Source organism: Typopeltis vanoorti, chromosome 3 (assembly GCF_054136105.1).
Source record: "Typopeltis vanoorti isolate ZY-2024b chromosome 3, IOZ_Tvanoo_1.0, whole genome shotgun sequence".
NCBI classification, from domain to species: Eukaryota; Metazoa; Arthropoda; class Arachnida; order Uropygi; family Thelyphonidae; genus Typopeltis; species Typopeltis vanoorti.
In genome coordinates, this window is record NC_143551.1 from 121,307,602 (window position 1) to 121,327,856 (window position 20,255).

The following is a 20,255-nucleotide window of genomic DNA, read 5'->3' on the forward strand; positions in this document are numbered from 1 at the left end:
ACTGTGTTTCCCTTGTCCACCTTGAGACTCCTCTTTTATCCTGTTTGTCTTGTACATTTGTTCTCTCATTCTCTACACTCATGCTATCCAATGCTTCATTCATAAGCACAACTTCAATCTCTCCTTTCTTACCCTCCTGCTCTTTCACAGCACTTCTTACTTGCTCATTCTCTGCACTCATTAATCTCCCTGCCAGCAGCAGTCTCTCGAAATGATTCATCCCAAAACTATTCAAATACAGTCCTGTCATACAGTTCAATTCTTCCTTCAAACTCATCCTACATATTAACAAACAGCATTCCTTTCTCTTCACACATTTTTGCTAACATATCATTCATAATTCTTGCTCTCTATCTCATCTCATCACTGTCATATCTGTGCAGCACACAGACTATGTTTCCTATCATACTATTATCTTTTTATCCTTCTCAACAACCTCCTGATATCCAATCTTACATTCTCCTTGTTCCCAGTCAAGGCATTTGTCCCTACTACCACTATCAACTGCTTTGCTTGCTTAGTCACGCTATTAATTTTACCTCCAGGGAAACAAAGCTCGTGCATTTTATCACACCTCTAATAATCGAATCCCCATACAATGCCACTTGCGGGTCTTTCGTTTACCTTTTTCACACCAAAATCATTTGTTTTCCTCTTCTTCATTCTTCCATACGTATCTCGAATTCTCTTCATTTCATTCTGCATCCACTTCATCTCTTGCCTCATCTTCACCAACTCAGCTTTCAAATCTTGTGTTCTTCTTTCACTATCATTCATCTTGCTATTTTATTGGCAGTCTCACAGACTTGTTTGCCATCAACCAAGATCTCCACCTCACCATTAATTGCACTCTGTTTTTTAACATCATCATTGCAAACGTTATTGTTAATTTCACTCTGTTTTTTAACATCATCATTGCAAACGTTATTGTTAATTTCACTCTGTTTTTAATGCCATTATTGCCTGCTTTATCATAAATCAAACTTTTTTCCCTCGCTACCACTTTCACACACTTTCTGAACATTCGTGCAATCTTCAACTGCTGTGTCAGTCATGATGCCATGTTCCCTGCTCATATTTAAACTATATAAACTAATGTTTAAGCAAGTATCATTATGAATCAGAATATTGGATTTCCTACATACCCACACTCATTCTTTTCTGTTATTCAGTTTTTTTTACATAATATCTGCCCCATCTTCCCATGCATATATCACATTCATGGCACTGCACCATTTTTGAGAAATCCACTTCATTTACTCTATTTGTCTTCCACACAGACCTGTGCAATGATTTTCCTTTCACCACTGTGTTGTATCAGTGTGCTAACAAACACAACGAATTTATGATAATATCACCTTACAAATTTATTCAAACACTGCATTCCACACACAAATATCTCACAGCAGTAATTAATCTACAATTTAGAGAATATTAGAACACATTTAAATCTAAAATTTACTTAACTTGCTGCAGCCCACACAATGACTGATATTTAACTCTCCTATCAATCCACATGAAATATCATTAACAAATAACAAAATAACAAATTTTGTAGAATCTTGTGAATACATTTCTGCAGCACACCACTAGTTAGAATTTTCTTATATGTTTTCAACTCATTTCTACCTTTAAACCAATCAACTAATTCCACCACTTATCTTCTCCTAAAGACATTTTTTGTCCATTATTGTAACCTAATGAATATCAAGTTTCATATTCCTATGACTTATCATATTTTGGTTCAAGAGGTAGATGAGATGAAAAACATTTCAGAACATCAGAGTTATACCGAACTTATTAAACCTCTGGATTTAGAGAAAGATGTTGAAAGTTTATTTTTCACTTGGTTAGAGTATAATAAATTTAGTTTAATCCTTTATCCAAGTGTGAGCAAACAAAGTTTGCGCCTGAAAGTATCTTCAGGACTGGGGTAAGGTGGTACAACACCAGGACACTCCTTGCAAAGGTGGAGCAAGCTACCAACACTCCTATCTCAGTATCTCCCATAATGCAAAACACATCTCCTTACAGATTCCTGAAGATACTTTCAGGTGCAAACTTTGTTTGCTCACACTTGGATAAAGGATTAAACTAAATTTATTATACTCTAACCAAGTGAAAAATAAACTTTCAACATCTTTCTCTAAATCCAGAGTAATTTATTAAAAAGGGGTGGCACACCATTTGGCAACTCCTATAGGTAGAGATGACCTGCTAATGCTTCTGCCTGGTATCTCCACTTGGGCCTGGCTCCCACTGAAGAGACCTCAATAAAGGTCGAAACTAGTCTGGGTTGTGGCCCTTCCCTTAATGCATAACATTATACATATCTGCAAGGAGATGTGTTTTGCATTATGGGAGATACTGAGATAGGAGTGTTGGTAGCTTGCTCCACCTTTGCAAGGAGTGACCTGGTGTTGTACCACCTTACCCCAGTCCTGAAGATACTTTCAGGTGCAAACTTTGTTTGCTCACACTTGGATAAAGGATTAGACTAAATTTATTATTAAACCTCATAAATGAATTGGATCTTAGCAGCCATGGGATACTTTGAAACAATGCCAAATTATTACACATGATAGTATTCATTAATACAAATATTTACTAAAAATATGAACTGAACCTCACTAAGCATGGGATCCTTCAAAACATTATCAAATTACTACATGTGATAGGGTTTATAAATTCAAAGAAAGTGCTGACACCCTACTACATCAAACAGACTATATTATAAAAATTGCCTTTCAATTCCTAAAGTCTGAAAAATTGTTATCCTTACTTGTATTAAATATTTTTTTTAATAATTTCCAATAGTGTTTATCCTAGCATTTTTGTGACTATGTTAAAAAGATGGCCACTGTTACCACACACACACACACACACACATTTCAAGATGTAGTACTGAAATTTTAATTCTTGTTCTTTTCTCACAATGAAAACATTTTACAAAACATAAAAGTGATATATGTATTGATAAATGCATTAATTATTAAAATAATTTATTATTATTATTATTATTATTACCGGTATTTCCATGGAGTCAGTAGACTCATCGTGGGAGACCCAGACTATCAAAATAATATCTATCACAACTCTTCTTGAATTCATTTACAGACGAAGAACTCACAACTGAGTCAGGCAATGCACTCCACTCATTCACCATCCTCCAGGCAAAAAACCTCATTCTCACACCCTTGTTAACCACTCTTTTCCTTAATTTCCAGGGATAACTTCTTGTTCTTCCATCACTATCACACAGCTGAAACATTTCCACTGCATCAATCTTATAAAAACTTTTAGAAATTTAAATGTTTCTATCATATCCCCTCTTCTCTGCCTATCAACCAACCTCTGCAATCCACAACTTCTCAATCTATCAATGTAGGAGCATTTTTTACATCACTTACCAACTTAGTCACTCTCCTCTGAACCCTCCCCACAACCTCCTCATCTCCAAGAAATCCAGGTGACCAGATCTGAGTGCAGTAATCTAAATGTGGAAGTATCAATGCTTTATAAAGGGGAATAATAACCTCTTTATCTCTGGATGTTAGTATGTTCCTCAATAACCAAGTAATCCTATGTGCAATCTTGGACACCTTAGCAATGTGTCCCCTGGACTTCATCTCCCTATCAGCCAACACCCCTAAGTCCCTAGCCTCATCAATCTTTTGGAGTATCGTTCCATCAATGTAGTACACAGCTGGTAATCTTTTAATCCCAAAATGCATAACTTTACACTTTTCCACATTGAACTGACATCGATTACCTTTTGCCCATTTTGCCAGCTTATTTAAATCATCCTGCAAACTCTCAACATCAGTTTGGTTTTTTATTTCTCTACCCAACTTTGCATTATCAGCAAACAACTGAATATTTCCCTTTAAGCCATTTCCTATATCATTTATGTACAAATTAAACAACAATGGCCCAAGTACAGAGCCCTGAGGCACAACACTGGTCACCTGCCTCATCCTGGACTCTGCTCCTCCATACATCACCTTCTGGTATCTCTCCCTGAGCCATTCTCCTGTCCATATCACCAGTTTAGTATCCATCCCCATCAGCTCCAACTTGCACAACAGTATCCCATGGGATATCCTGTCAAAAGCCTTAGCAAAATCCAGAAGTACCACTGTGTAGCCATTTCCTTTGTCCAACTAAGATGTCATTCTATTATAAAAAGTTAATAAATTGCTAAGGCAGGATCGACCTTTAATATCCTGATCCACCCATTCTTGAATTTTGTCTCTAACCAACTTTTCTAATACTTTTACCACCACTCCTGAGATGGTGATTGGTCCTTTTTAACTACCAGTTTTTGAGCCACCTTTAAGCAAAGAAACTACTTTGCCTTCCTTCCACTCCCTAGGGACCATTTGTCAAAATAATAAATAACAATTTTTACTAAAGTTTGAAAGCAAATAACAGAGAATATAGTACTCTATTATGAGTGACATAAATTACACTTACTGTTTTTTTGGAGTAAAAAAAAAAAATGAACTTACAGTAAGTTGTTGTGCCCATTTCGTTTCAAACTTTTCTCTGGCTTTAACTAAGTACTCTTCCACTGCAAAAGTTTATATACAATACTTGAAAGCTATTTATAAAAATTAATTTGAAATTTAATATTAAATCACTTCAGAAAATGAACAAGAAATTTTGATGCAAAAGCATTAAGATATATATTGTGCCATGTGTTATTTGAGTTCGAGTTCCATATTTCCAAGTTCAAAGAAGCACAGTTGAGCATAAAATAGAAGAACTGACATGATTATTTTACACCCACAACTATGATAGCATTTTCCTTTTATTATTGTTAATATAGTAGATTATATTATGTTAAAACAGTATATCGTTAATATCAATATGGGGTAAATTTGAACATGGTGTGGCTTAAAGTGGGATGTATCTAAATTTTATGCTACAAGCATGGCTTGGCATAGCTAGAATTACAATCAAAACAACTAAAGCTATGAGTTAAATATTATGTTATATCCAGGAAAAAGTTTTAGTTCAGCAATATGAAATATTGAACTTGGAGTGAAAAAAAAAAAAAAAAAAAAACACTGTGTACTGTATTATTGTTAGAACTGTAGTTTAAGATGTAGAACTGATTTGGAATTTTTTTTCTCTTTATGTCATCCCACCCATGAAAGGTTATATGCAAGCTTATAGTATATTTTGTACCATGGGTGGACTAAGAAATTTTTTTTCTATTTTTATGAAATTTATATTTTTTATTTATTCTTACATAGTCTGGATACCCTACTCTAGAGACCAAACACGGAACTTTTTCATGCCACTTCAGAATTCCAGTAAGCAGGATGGGGTCTCATACCAGGCAATGAAATTCATCTTCCACCTAAAGACAATCACAAACATCCATTCCCACAATGGGATTCGAAGTAGCCTGTTGGTTGGAGAGTGGGTACTCTTACCACTTGGCCTACCAGGCCAGAAATTGCACTAATTTTGACAGAGGTCTGAAGTTCACACAGCAAACCACAAGAGACGCAACACTTTGCATTACTTCTATAATTAGAAAGACAATGACAAGATTGAAAAAGACCTATGTTCAATTGTCATCATGAGAAGAGAAATCTTTATATGGGCTTTTCCAAATGAAGATGAGTAAGCCAATCTCATATGGAGTTGGAAGCTGGGTTTTTTCTCCCAGAAACTCAGGTTTTTCATCCTGTATACAATTATCAGCCATGAGAACACACAATTATCAACAAAAAATGCTGTTGTTATTGGTGGTTGGAGGTAATAGATGGTGTTGATGGAGTACACCATTATTATGTTAATTGGCGAAGTAAGTAGTATGGGAGCTGGTGTGATGTGTGTAGCAGAGTGGAGTAGAGTGCCCTCCCACAAAGAGTTCTTGGACTCCTTGAAGGTGCCACATAATAATAAAAATAATCATGATAATATATTAATAATTATTATATGATTATTATTATTATTATTATTATTATCATCATCATCATCATCATCATCATCATCAGACCTCTGTGGCATCAAGAGACTCGTTGCAGGAGGTCCCACTCTCACACACACACACACACACACACACACATAGCTCATCATACCATGACTTAAATGCATTCACTGTCTCTGCACTTGACACACACATTCAAGCAATGCACTCCACCTACTTCTCACCTTGCCCCTTGCTCACATCCTGCTTATAGCTTACAGGGGACTGCCTCTTGTTCTCTTCCTATCTACAGCCTTTCTATGAAAAATCTCATCCACATTAACCTGATAAAATAGTAAACCTACTAACTTATATGTCCTGATCACATCCTCCTCTCCTCCATCTATCCACTAAGCTCTGCAGTTTTGCATTCTCTCAATCTGTCCTCATACTCAATAATCCAGAGACTCAAAACAGACTTAGTCAATCATCTCTGAACCCTCTTCAACAATTCCTCATCCTTTTGAAAAACAGGCAACACAGAAAATCCATATGTGGTCTGATCAAAGCCTTATACAATGGAATTGCAATATCCTTACTTCTACATGTCAGTGTTCTCCATATCATTGCCATAATTTCTTGTGCTGCTCTCAAAATTTTAGCAAAATGTCCTCAAAATTTCAGGTGCCTATCCACATCACCCCCAGATCTTTCATCTCCTCCACCTTCCTCTAAGATATCCCCACCAATCTTACACTCTGCATCCCATCTTTGTTTCCTAAATTTTAAAACCTTATACTTTTTATCTTGTGATTTGAGGTCTTGTTTAATAATATTTTAATATTTAATAAACCTTATACTTTGCTAAACTGAACTGGTATCCCCATGCACGTTCCCATTCATCCAGTCTATTCAAGTTTTCTTGCAAGGCTACAACATCCTTTCTACCTCTTATAGCTTTCCCCAAATTTGCATCACCTGCAAACAACTGTATATCACCATTCAAACCCTTGCCAATGTCATTTACATACAAATTAAACAATAATGGCCCCAAAACATAACCCTGGAGGCACACTACTAGTGACTTTCCTCTTCTGGGATATCGCACCCACATACACAACCTGCTGATACCTAGCAGACAGCCAATTACCAAACCAAATGCAAACCTGATGTGGCAACCTATCAAAGGCCTTTTCAAAATCTAAATATACTACTGTGTATACAATCCCCATGTCCAATGCACTTGTCACTTTGCTATAATTTGTCAGCCTGGTTGGCCGAGTGGTTAGCATATCTGCTCTCCAGCCAAAAGGCTGCAGGTTCAAATCCCGTGAAAGGAATGAATCATGGAATTATGTAAGAATTATGGAGAATGTAATAGAGAAGTAAAAAAGAATTGTCTTTCTCAGTAGAGCAAAGAATGTAAGGTAGGGGATAGGAAGGTGAGGAAAGAAAAGTTAGGTTGAAAAGAAGATTAGCTGAGGAAGCAAAAAATACTAGAAAATTCAAGAGAATTCTTAAGTTGCTGGAGATGGTATGTGGGGATTGGTTCAATGAGTAATTTGTCAACACAACAGATGATCACCAGAGCAAACTCTCTAATGACTATAGAAATAGCTTGTTATAGCACATGGTTTGCTGCATCGTATATTGTTTAAGAAAATTAACAACATAGATTTGATAATTAAAAATATTTAATTACTCATTCCTACATTTCACCGAATTCAAATCGGCATCATCAGAGATTAATACAATGGTATTAAACACGTGCAAGCAGGCACACACTTCAGTAACAAAGATGAAAACAGGAGAGAGATACAGGAAGACCTAGAGTCCTACAATTTTGCCACCTTTTGGCTTTGGTTGGATATTTTTGGCCATTGGGCTGACTGTCTGCAGATGAGGGTTTCCCATTTGAGGGGTATATGGATACATCAGATATATGGTGATGGATCCATCACCATTCCCTATATCCATGACATCTCAGAAAAGGTGGCCAAAATATTAAAAAAACATAATCTTGGGACCAATTATAAACCACACAAAAAGCTAGCAACCATTATCTGCTCCTCCAAAGACCAGCTACAACCTATGGATTTATCTGGAGTTTACCAGGTACCCTGCAGCTGCAACCTTTTTTATAACGAATAAACAGGTAGGACAGCCAATATCTGTAATCAGAGTACCAGAATTACATCTGATTCCAGCACTACAGCATCTCAGGGTTAGTAAGCTATGCCCTGGATATCCGGCATAGGATCTGGCGGGGAAAAAAGCCACCTTACTCCACCAAAACAAATTTAAGTTCAAGAGGCTTTTCCTTAAATCTACTGCAACTCTTACCAACTATCCCAACCTAAACAACTATGGTTGTTTCAAACTGCCCCTCATATCAAAAACCCTCATCTGCAGATAGTCAGCCCAATGGCCAAGAACACCCAACCAAAGCCAAAAGGTGGCAAAATTGTGGGACTCCAGGTCTTCCTGTATCTCCCCTGTTTTCATCTTTGTTACTCAAGTGTGCCTGCTTGCACATGTCTAATACCATTATATTAATCTCTGATGATGCCAATTTGACTTCAGTGAAACACAGGAATGAGTAATTAAATATTTTTAATTATCAAATCTAAGCAGTTAATTTCCTTAATCAATATATGATGCTGTAGAATCAACATATGAGCCTAAACACCAGGATTATTATTATACTTGGTTTACTATTCTGAATTTAGGGGAAAAAAAGATTGATCTCTAACACTCCATTCCCACAAAACAAAGGAAATCATGGGAAAACAACAAAGGAAATCCTGGGAAATCACAGAGGAAATGGCAGGAAATAAAATAAAAAAAATAATACATTGATGATAGAATACAAACAACTGGCATAAATCATAGATGAAGCACACAAAACATCATTAAGAAAGTACAAACAAACAGCATGTGTACTCAGACTTTTAGTTTTCATGAAATGTGTTAATGATTATGATAATTAGTTGTTGATCTTTTAATCTTTAAATTTCCTATTCAAATGGAGTCTGAATTGTTGAGTCATGGTGTACAAATGACTGTTGGTGAAGGAAGCAAAAGTTAAAGTGAAAAGCACTTGGGAACAAGTGCTTATTTTTTAATTAAGTAAAAGCATTTAATGTGAAAGAACAGCAGCATATAAGCAAGATGGGGAAAAAAGCATATGAACTTGTTGCAGAAGAAGCAATCTTAAGTAGCATGAATTACATCATATGATACAGATACAGCAAAAGAGGAACAATATGAATGTGGAATGATAGTGGTGGAATAACAACGTGCAGTTGGATATTGGTAAGAAAGAGGAGAAAGAATGTGGTAAAGAGATGAAATATTACTGATAATGAAGTTGATATGAAAGATATGAAAATGAATGAGGTTATTAAAAAGGAATTAGTAAGGTGAGGAAGGAATTTATGTAATGCAGAGTGAGATGGAGAATTTGAAGAAGAAATAGACAATTGTGCCAAGTGCCAAGAAAAAAAGTGCCAAGAGAGAAAGAGTGCTAGTGAAAGTGGACTTGAAAATGAATGAGACAGTGGAAAGTTAAAAGTTATAATGAAGTATAAGTACTCTATGAGTGAAGGATGTTAAGAGAGAGAGAGAGAGAGAGAGAGAGAGAGAGAAAACAACTTTGAAGGTGGGAGAAGGAAGGAACAATAAGAACAGTCACTCAGGCTGGGAAGAGAAAAAAGTGCAGTGCAGGATTTGAGAGTATTGCTAGAGACAATGAAGTGGAAAAGTGAGAGAGAGAGAGAGAGAGAGTTGTGATCATGTTGTAAGGTATAATAGCAGACACCTAAGGAGAAGAGAGTGATAATTATGAATGGCAAGAAAACTAGGATGTAGGAGTAATAACCTTCAGTATGTGGAAGTATGGGATAAATTTGAGGGTGACAGAGATAGCATTCATTATTATTATTATTATTATTATTATTATTAAAACTAGACTTCCACAGAATGTAAAGACTCATTGTGGGAGGCAAAGACTGTACACAAAGCGCACCAAACCATGCTTTAAACTCATTCAATGTATCTGCATTCACCACAGTGTCAGGCAAAGTATTCCACTGACTAATGACTCTCCATGAAAAGAACCTATTCCTTATTCCCCTGCTCACACCCATCTTATACAACATCCAGGTTATGTTTCCTGTTCTATCCCCTTCATCCATTCTATGAAAAATTTCTTCACACATTAATCTGGTAACAATCTTCTACCAAATTAAATATCTCAATCATATCCCCCTCTCTTCCTCTATTCACAAGGCTTTGCAAACTGCATTCCCTCAATCTGTCCTCATATTCCACATCCCAAAGGCCAGTTACTAGTCCATCTTCTCTGGACCTTTCCAACATATCCATGAAAACCAGGGAACCAAATACAAGGTTTATACAATGGAACCAGAAACCTCTTTATTTCTACAAGTTACGTCCTCTGCATCATTGCCATAATCTGATGAGTCTTTGCAACTTTGCTCAATGTGACCACTAAACTTCAGATCCTTATCCACCACCACTCCATGGTCTCGTCTCCTCAACTTCCTCCAAAATTTCCCCACCAAGTGTATACTTTGAATCCCATTGTTGTCTATCCATCAATCAGAACCTTACACTTTGCAACATTGAATTGACAGTTCCATACTGTTATCTACTAATACAATATATTCAAGTCCATATAGGTATTATTTCTGGGAAAATTCCCATGTTACTCCTCTTAAAAACTATTAATTTTATGGCTATTTTGCCTGCTTTCGTTTAGGAGTGCACCTTTTTAATGTCATTGGCTTTTTACTCAGGAAATCTTAGGGTATTACAGATGTATTTTAGAGATAAATATATGCAGAATGATAGAGGAAGAAAAAAAGTTAAAAAATCGGTCATCCTATCACCATTTATAAATGCTTACAAGTTTTCAACTAACCGTAATTATCTCAACACAGAAATAAATAAATTAACACAGATTTTTAAAAATCGCAACTATACTACATAACTAATAAATTATGCAAACAGGACAGCAAAAGCCCATCAGAACAATCCAATAGCCAAAACAAACTTTCCAACACAAAAAGTTATCAAACTGCCATACACCCAGAACACATATAAAGCCTACAAATACATTTTGAAACATAATAACTATAAACTGGTGTTCACTACAAAACAAAAATTGGCAACACTTCTAAAACCCACTAAATCTCACGCACACACAAAAAAATTATAGAACATCACAATATAGTCTACAAATTTCCTTACCAAAAAGACTGCGATAACTACTACACAGATTCTACTATCAGGTTATAATAAATTTGGTTTAATCCTTTATCCAAGTGTGTGCAAACAAAGTTTGCGCCTGAAAGTATCTTCAGGACTGGGGTAAAGTGGTACAACACCGGGCAACTCCTTGCAAAGGTGGAGCAAGCTACCAACACTCCTATCAGTATCTCCCATAATGCAAAACGCATCTCCTTGTGGATATATATATAATGTTATGCATTAAGGGAAGGGCCACTACCCAGACTAGTTTCGACCTTTATTGAGGTCTCTTCAGTGGGAGCCAGGCCCAAATGGAGATACCAGGCAGAAGCATTAGCAAGGTCATCTCCTCTTATAGGAGCTGCCAATAGGAGTGTTGGTAGCTTGCTACACCTTTGCAATGAGTTGCCCGGTGTTGTACCACTTTTACCGCAGTCCTGAAGATACTTTCAGGTGCAAACTTTGTTTGCACACACTTGGATAAAGGATTAAACTAAGTTTATTATAGTCTGACCAAGTGAAAAATAAACTTTCAACATCTACTATCAGGTCTTTATGCGCAAGACTACAAGAACACTTCCATGACTGTAACATTCCTATTCCAGAACATTTAAACACTAAAAAACACAACATCAAAAAGAAAAATAGAATACAAAGTACAGGAAAAAAAAAAGAAATAGCAGTTCATGCCCTTGAACAGAAACAAACCCTGCAAATCAACAAGGCCATAATAATAGACAGACAAGACAACGAAACAATGCTTAGAATATTGGAAACAATAGCCATAAAATGTGATGAAACCTCAATCAATGTCCACGATCCTACAAAATCTCCGAGTGTCGGAAGCTCCATAACATAAAAAGTAGGTCACAACTTCGACCAACAGGTGCTAACACAAACACTTCAAAGGCAGAAACACCAAACCGACATGACATAGCCTACACTTTTCCCATAAGTTCTGATGATGACACACAGTCAAAATGGCTCACACCCTGTTAACCCTCTCCCCGAACCCCCTTTTCCCATAAATCCTTACCCTTCCTCAAAAAAAAAACCAACTTCTATTTTTCAGACCCCCCTTTCATCTCTTCCCCCTCCAAAAAAAGGGCTCTTAAAATTAATAATATATGTATATATTATATTAAAAAAACAGGTTTCTGCAAATTAATTCTCCCACATTGCCCCCAACCACCCCACTTTTTTCAAAACCCTCTCCCCTTTTAACAGCCTAACAGTAGAAGTATGCACAAAGAAGACAACCAACAACATCCAAAAAAAAAAGGTATTTGCGAATTTTCTTCCTCTATCATTCTGCATATATTTGTCTCTAAAATACATCTGTAATAACCTAAGATTTCCTGAGTAAAAAGCCAATGACATTAAAAAGGGCACTCCTAAACGAAAACAGCAAAACAGCTGTAAAATTAATAATTAATATTCAAGTTCTCCTTTAAGGCTACAACTTCTGTTTGATTCCTCATTACTCTTCTGATTTTTTCATCGTCTGTTGAATATTACCAACTCAGTCTATCCAGATATCATTAATATATGGATTAAATAACAATAGTCCCAAAACCGACCCTTGTGGAACACCACTAGTGAATTTCCTCTTTCGAGATAATGCCCTCGCATATACAACTTGCTGACCCAGGACCGTCACCAGATTAGATCGCACACTGAGGCAAACAATTAAATATCTTCCCTGATAGATTATAAGACAACAATATAAGAAAATTTCCAATTGCAATTTTGCTTTTATTACAAGAGAAAAATTAATGCAAAATGATTAAATAATAATATTAATCAAATGTTTGTTCTATGGGGATATTGCACAATAAAACTTTATGAGCTCTTCTAAATTTAAATTGTAAGCTATGTCCCCCTCTATCAATGTAGTTGCCAGACCAATCAATCTTTCTTGGGTCATTGCTATTCGCAAATAATTTTTAATCAGTTTAAGCTTGGTAAAAATTCTTTCCGTACTTACTACGCAACAGAAATTGTTAGCATAGCGACGCAGCTACTACTGCAATATGGCTGAACGAGCTCCCTTATTAAGCCACGCCATGAGGCAGGCTGCCTCAATGCTACACCCTGTCGCCGGTACTGCTGATACCTATCTCATAGCCATTCACCAATCCAACTCACTACTCTGTCATCCAATTTTTTTTTTTTTTTAGATTTGTAGCAAGTAGAAGAAACAATGACATTGTTGAGGTATTCAGTGATCAATTATACAGGTTTTTCATCCTGATCAGGGTGAAATCATGAGGAACTTAAGTATAGAGGACATAAGAGAGGATGACTTAATTGTGAGTGAACAGAAGGAAATAAATAATCTTGTTGTCAATAAGGTGATAGGATTTCATGACATATCACCACGTGTCTCAAGGGAATTGGCAGTAGCATTGGCATACCTGTTTAATAAGAGTCACATAACAGCACAGATTCCAAGGGCATGGAAAGAAAGTAAAATTGTTGCACTGCATAAAGGTGGTGAGAAGGCTGTAGCTTCAAATTATAGGCCAATCTGAATATCTGGAGTTGTGGTGGAGGTACTAGAGATATTGGAAAGAAGTAGGATACAGAAATGGGTTGATAACAGAAATATTCTCTATGGTTATCAGCATGGGATTGTTAAAGAGAGATCATGCTTTACTAATTTATGTACTATAATAAGGTGGCAAATATCTTGGACAGGGGAGATGCACATACAGTGGTGTACTTGGATTTTGCAAAAAGCTTTTGATAGACTGCCATAAATAAATTGAAACAGATAGGATTGGATAACAGACTTCTGAGTTGGATCAATGACTGGCTGTCGGATGAGTATCAGAAAGTTGTATATGGGGGTGTGGCATCACGAGAGAGAGAGAGAGGTCACTTGTGGTGTGACACAGGGGTCAGGTTTTTTGGCCCATTCTTGTTCAATTTGTATGTTAATGATGTTTGGATGGGTTTAATTAGTGACATGCAGCTGTTTGCAGATGATGCAAAATTGGAAAGAGCAATGCAGAGTCAAGTAGATATTATGGCATTACAGGAGGACTTGAAGAGATTGCATGAATGGGCAGGTAAGTGGAACTATTAGTTCAGTGTTGCAAAGTGTAAGGTTTTGAGATTTGGTAAGCAATCATGGGATGCAAAGTATACACTTGGTGGAGAAAATTTAAAGGAAATAGAAGAGATGAATGATCTGGGAGTGGCGGTGTACAAGGCCTTGAAATTCAGGGCCGCATTGCACATGTTGTGAAGACGTGTAGTAATGGCAATGATGTGTAGGACCCTGACATGCAGAAATAAAGAGGTTATGATGCCATTGTATAAGGTCTTAATCAGGCATCATATGGATTATTGTGCACAAATTTGGCTGCAAGGTTTTCACGGTGATGAGGATATGTTGGAAAAGGTCCAGAGAAGATTCACAAAGATGGTCGGTGGTCTTTGGAATGTGGAATACGAGGATTGAAAGAATGTGAACTGCAGAGCCTCGTGAATAAGTGGAAGAGGGGAGATATGATTGAGATATATAAGCTAGTCACAAGTTGTTATCAGGCTGACATGGAGAAGTTTTTTCATAGAATGGGAGAGGGAGGGTAGAACAAGAGGACGTCGCTGCAAACTTTATAGCAAGGGTATCAACAAAGGAATGAGGAGAAGATTCTTTGAATTCAGAGTGGTTGGTGAGTGGAATGCATTTGTTGAGTGTGTTGTGAATGTAGACACTGTGAATCAGTTTAAAGCACGGTTGGATGAGCAATAGCGTGTACCTCCCACGATGAGTCTTTGACTCAATGGAGGTCAGATGTTAATAATAATAACAATAATAATCTCATTTGCTTCAGTTTAGTGACTAACTTGTGGTGTGGCAATCTATCTAAGTATACCACTCTATATGAATCTCCCTTGTCCAATGCATATGTCACCTTGTTAGAGTGCATAGGTAAGTTTGTAAAACATAACCTCCCTTTAACAAACCCATGCTGACAAGCACAAATAATACTACTGTTATCAACCCACTTTTGTACTCTGTATTTCACCAACTTCTCCAATACCTTAACTACAACTCCAGGTATGCATATCAGCCTATAATTTGTTCACTTAGCATTATCACCACCTTTGTGAAGTGGAAAAAGTTTGCCTTCTTTCCACTACTTTGGGACTTGTGCTCTTGCAAGACTCTTGTTAAACAGGTAGGCCAAGGCTGATACTAACTCCTTGGAACATTCCATTAAGACACATGGTGAGGCGTCACAATTCCTATTGCCTTATTGACATGTAGCTTACTTAACTCCTCATATACCCTCTTGCCTATTCACCATTAAGTCTTCTCTTATTTCGTTCTCTACACTTGAGTTTCTGATTTCACACTGAGGATGAAACACCCCATGAACTGCTCACTGAACACTTTGACTAGGTCCTATGTAGCAGTTACTAGTCTCCCACTTTCATCCATTAACAGCATCTTATTATGATCTTTCTTCCTTCTACTTGCCACATATTGAAAAAAACTCAGAAGGGTTTTTCTTAAGTCTGATTTGCTAATTTCTGCAGGAATGGCACTTTTGTTGTACTTACCAACTGAATCACTCTCCTACCCTTCTCTTTATTATTATTATTATTATTACTACTGTACGGGCACCTCCATGGAGTCTGAAGACTCATTGTGGGGAGCCAAATTATCTCCACATTCTATCATACCTCTTCTTGAACACGTTAACAGAAAAGGACTCACAACTGACTTTGGTAACCCATTTCACTCATTCACAACTCTCCAAACAAAAAATCTAGTATTCACACCCAACTAACCACACCTTTATTCAACTTCCAGGGTTAACCTCTTCTTTTGGCTCCTCTAGCCAAGTGCTGAAACATTCTCCTGCATTAGTCTTATAAAAACCCTTTAAGAAACTTGGATGTTTCTATCATATCAACTCTTTTTTTTCTCATATCAATCAATCAACTAATGCAGTCAACACATCTTCAATCTATCCTCATAGGGAACATTCCACATGATTATTATTATTAACACCAGACCTCCATGGAGTCTAAAGACTCATCATGGGAGGCATATATCTGATGAAATGAGTGGAAGGAGGGTAATTATTATGGGGGATTTCAACTATGGTAACATTGATTGGAAGGAGAAGAGGACACATGTGAGGAAGGAAATAGATTTTATTCAATTATTAAGGGATAACTATCTGAGACAGCATGTAATTGAAAATACTAGGGGGTGTGAGAGTGCTTGACCTGGTAATAGCATCTCAGAATTTGACTGCAATGAATATGACCATGTTGCCACCTATTGGTGAGAGTGATCATGAGGTTTTGACCTGGGAGGTGGCTGAAGGTGTGGAATTTTCAATTAAGACAGGGTATATGTGGAATTATCATGCTGGCAAGTATGAAAAGCTTAGGAGATTGCTTGGATCAGTGCCATGGCATGTACAACTGCAAGGGCTGGACATCGATAGAGCATGGGAAGTGGTCAAGGAGCATTTCCAGGAGGTTATGGCTGATTGTATACCTAGGGTCCGAATAGTAAAACAAGTAGGGGTTAAATGGATGAATAACACCATTAAGCTTGAGCTGCAAAAAAAGAAACAACTGTGGAGGAAATTTAAAGAAAGGGGTGACCTGCAGGCACACGAACGGTATAAAGTGTACCCCAGAAGGGTAATGAGTGTGGTAAAAAAAAGCAAAAGCGGATTATGAAAGGAAACTAGCTATGCAAGCAAAAGAGAATCCCAAACAGTTCTTTCAATATGCTGCAAGCAAGAAAAAAACTGTACACGGCAAAATGATTTTAAGGAATGACGATGGTAAGGAGGTCACTGAATCAGTCGATATAATGGAGTTACTGAGTGCACATGTTTGCAAAAGTATATCATCCAGGTGGTGACATTGAAGAAATGAGGGAACCATTAGTTTATACTGGAATTGTGATGAACGAAGTGGAAGTGAATAGTCTATTACAGAACCTTAATGTGAATACATTTGTGGGATTGGATGGTATACCGGCACAGGTCTTGCGTGAAGCGGCTAAGCAATTATCAGTGCCCTTGACCATGTTGTTTAATTTGAGTCTCGGGTCTAGTTTAGTCCCGAAGGTGTGGAAAGAGAGGAAAATAGTTTCACTGCATAAAGGAGGATCCAAGACTATGGTTGCAAATTACCGACCGATCAGCATATCAGGAGTCATTGTCAAGGTCTTAGAGAAAGTAGTCAAGGGAAAAATACAGGAATGGATTGATGAAAATGAGATACTGTACAGGGGACAGCATGGCCTTGTGAAGGGTAGATCATGCCTCAGTAACTTGCTCAAGTTTTATAACAAGGTGACGGCTGAACTGGATAAGGGTAATGGGTTTTGTTACGTCATGGACTGCTCTGTAATTATTAATTTATTATTTATTTACTTATCTTACTTATCTCTGTGGAGGATCCAAGACTATGGTTGGAAATTACTGACCGATCAGCATATCAGGAGTCATTGTCAAGGTTTTGGAGAAAGTAGTCAAGGGAAAAATACAGGAATGGATTGATGAAAATGAGATACTGTACAGGGGACAGCATGGCTTTGTGAAGGGTAGATCATGCCTCAGTAACTTGCTCAAGTTTTATAACAAGGTGACGGCTGAACTGGATAAGGGTAATGGGTTTTGTTACATCATGGACTGCTCTGTAATTATTAGTTTATTATTTATTTACTTATCTTACTTATCTCTGTGCTATTCCGTTGCCGACAAATTTATATTCTTTTAAGTCGACTGCGCCAGCCGGCAACTGAATTCTGACACACAATTTTAAACTACTGAAAAAACAATATAGGGATCAAGTGGTTTGCAGCCGTGGTCCCTCTTTCTTAGTTGCTAATGGATTTCCCTACTAATTATGCATGGTCCGAAATTTAACAAGTGGTAACTCAATTCTCAGAACAATGACAGACTCATGAGGTTTGAATTAAAGGAATACATTTATTTAGACAAAATACATATACACACTTTGGTCAGAGATTTCAATTCTAAAGAGCCTGAACTTCCCCCCCTTTTTAGTTAATGTATCCAAAAGGTTTACTCTAAAATCTTACACTATCAATCTCATACTCTTCTTTGTATAACTACGTTCAGACTCGGTTAATTTCTACTGAGTTGCTCAGTTCATATATATATAGGAATAACGCATATATATACATAGATACATTCCACAATCCTAGTGTGAAGTATATCAGATGTACTCCATCTTGCAAAATTCACATGAGATAATATTCTCTCTTATGTTCAGGCTTTATCCTCCCCAAAAATTCAGTTAATATTTAAATTCAAATTTAATACAATGATAACAATGTTTCTTCTAACATAAACACTCCGAAGCCTTGGTTCCCAGCTCAGCTTAAGCTCAGGGTGTCACTTGCTCTTTAGATGTAGACAGAATGTCCAAAAGATTACAGTTCTTTAGATACAAAGTGGAAGTTGACTATATGGAGCTCATTAACGTTCTGTTTCTTATACCCTCTTTGATTATTATTCAATTTTAATACGAAAGCTTGCATCTTACTGTTCTTGCTTTTCTGGTAGTTATTGGGACTTCCTTAACTAGACTTCCAGGTTTCCTCACCGTATATTTCTTATGGCGTCTGCGACATACTTCTATTCTTTTTGAAAGAGGTTCTCCTCTTCGCTGATTTTATACATTGGCATGGCTAACCAACGGCCCTTTTCTGGAACTCTGGCCACATTCCTCAGTTGTGGCTATGGTCGACATGGCACGTACAGCAATGGGAAATGTTGCTGGGCACGGTGGCAAGCTTCACAGCTATCCAGCACTTCGATCAGGAACCAGGAACAGAAAATAAGAGAGCGATTGAATTCCACTCTGAAACCTATATAGCTAATGTGAGCGCCCTCTTTTGGTGACTACGTCATGCACATAGCGGCGGCCGATTGGTCACCGCAGCTCCGAACTGTTTTTGACATGGCTCAATACATATATCATCTTTTCAGCATTTATGCATAATCTTCCTTTGTTAAATAATTCACAAACATTATCTATTTAAATTATGGGTTTCTCAAAAATTACTTAATATCTACTAGAAAATGTTCAGACACAGTTCTGAGTTACCAAGATGCACATTTTCTTCTGGTAGGCATAAGCATGTCCATATCCATGGCTTTTAACGTTACATTATGTTGGGTCAGAAATAGGATGACTCATTAAAAGTGAATCATCACTTTTTCTGAAGTTTACAGTGATACTATTGGACCTGGCAAAGGCATTTGACAGGATACCACATGGAATTCTAATCTGTAAACCGCAACATAGGAATGGATATAGGGTTTGCGAGATGGATAGGTGGGTGGTTGATGGAGAGATATCAAAGAGTAGTTTATTCAGGAGTAGAGTCCAAAAGACGGTTCTGTGGCACACCTAGTGGTGTGCCACAGAACCCTGTGGCACATCTAGTGGTGTGCCACAGGGTTCTGTTCTTGGACCACTGCTGTTTAATCTGTTCATTAACGATATAGGGAAGGATCTAAGTGGAACAGTTCATTTGTTTGCTGATGATGCAAAGTTGGGGAGGGCAATAGTGAATGCAGAAGATGTCAAAATCTTGCAGGATGACTTGGATAGATTGGAGTTCTGGGCTAAGGAGAATGGATGTCAATTTAATGTGACAAAATGTAAGGTTATGCATTTTGGGGTGAAAAAATTAGCAGCAGTATACCACACTGGTGGAACTGTACTCCAGGAGATTGATGAGGCCAGGGACTTGGGAGTGTTGGTGGATAGGGAGATGAAGTTTAGGGGACACATTGCAAAAGTAGCTAAATCAGCTCATCAACTCACTTGGTTGTTGAAAAATACCTTGACGAGCAGAGACAAGCAAGTTATTGTACCTCTGTACCGAGCTTTGATAAGCCCTCATTTCGACTACTGTGCCCAGATTTGGTCACCTCGGTTCCTTCTTGATGGGGAGGAGGTGGAGAGGATCCAGAGGCGAGTGACTAAGATGATAGCAGGTCTATGGAATGAACCATATGAGAACAGGTTG

At 37.3% G+C, this 20,255-nt stretch overlaps 1 protein-coding gene across 1 annotated transcript in view; it reads right to left on the reverse strand.

Moving 5' to 3' along the window:
- LOC150108524 (cAMP-dependent protein kinase catalytic subunit alpha-like) overlaps window positions 1–20,255 on the reverse strand; it is a 202,834-nt gene that overhangs the window by 169,136 nt on the left and 13,443 nt on the right. Inside the window, exon 3 of the mRNA XM_090415947.1 lies at window positions 4,512–4,573. The gene's annotated coding sequence lies outside the window, so the exon portion shown is untranslated. The remainder of the gene's footprint in view (window positions 1–4,511; window positions 4,574–20,255) is intronic.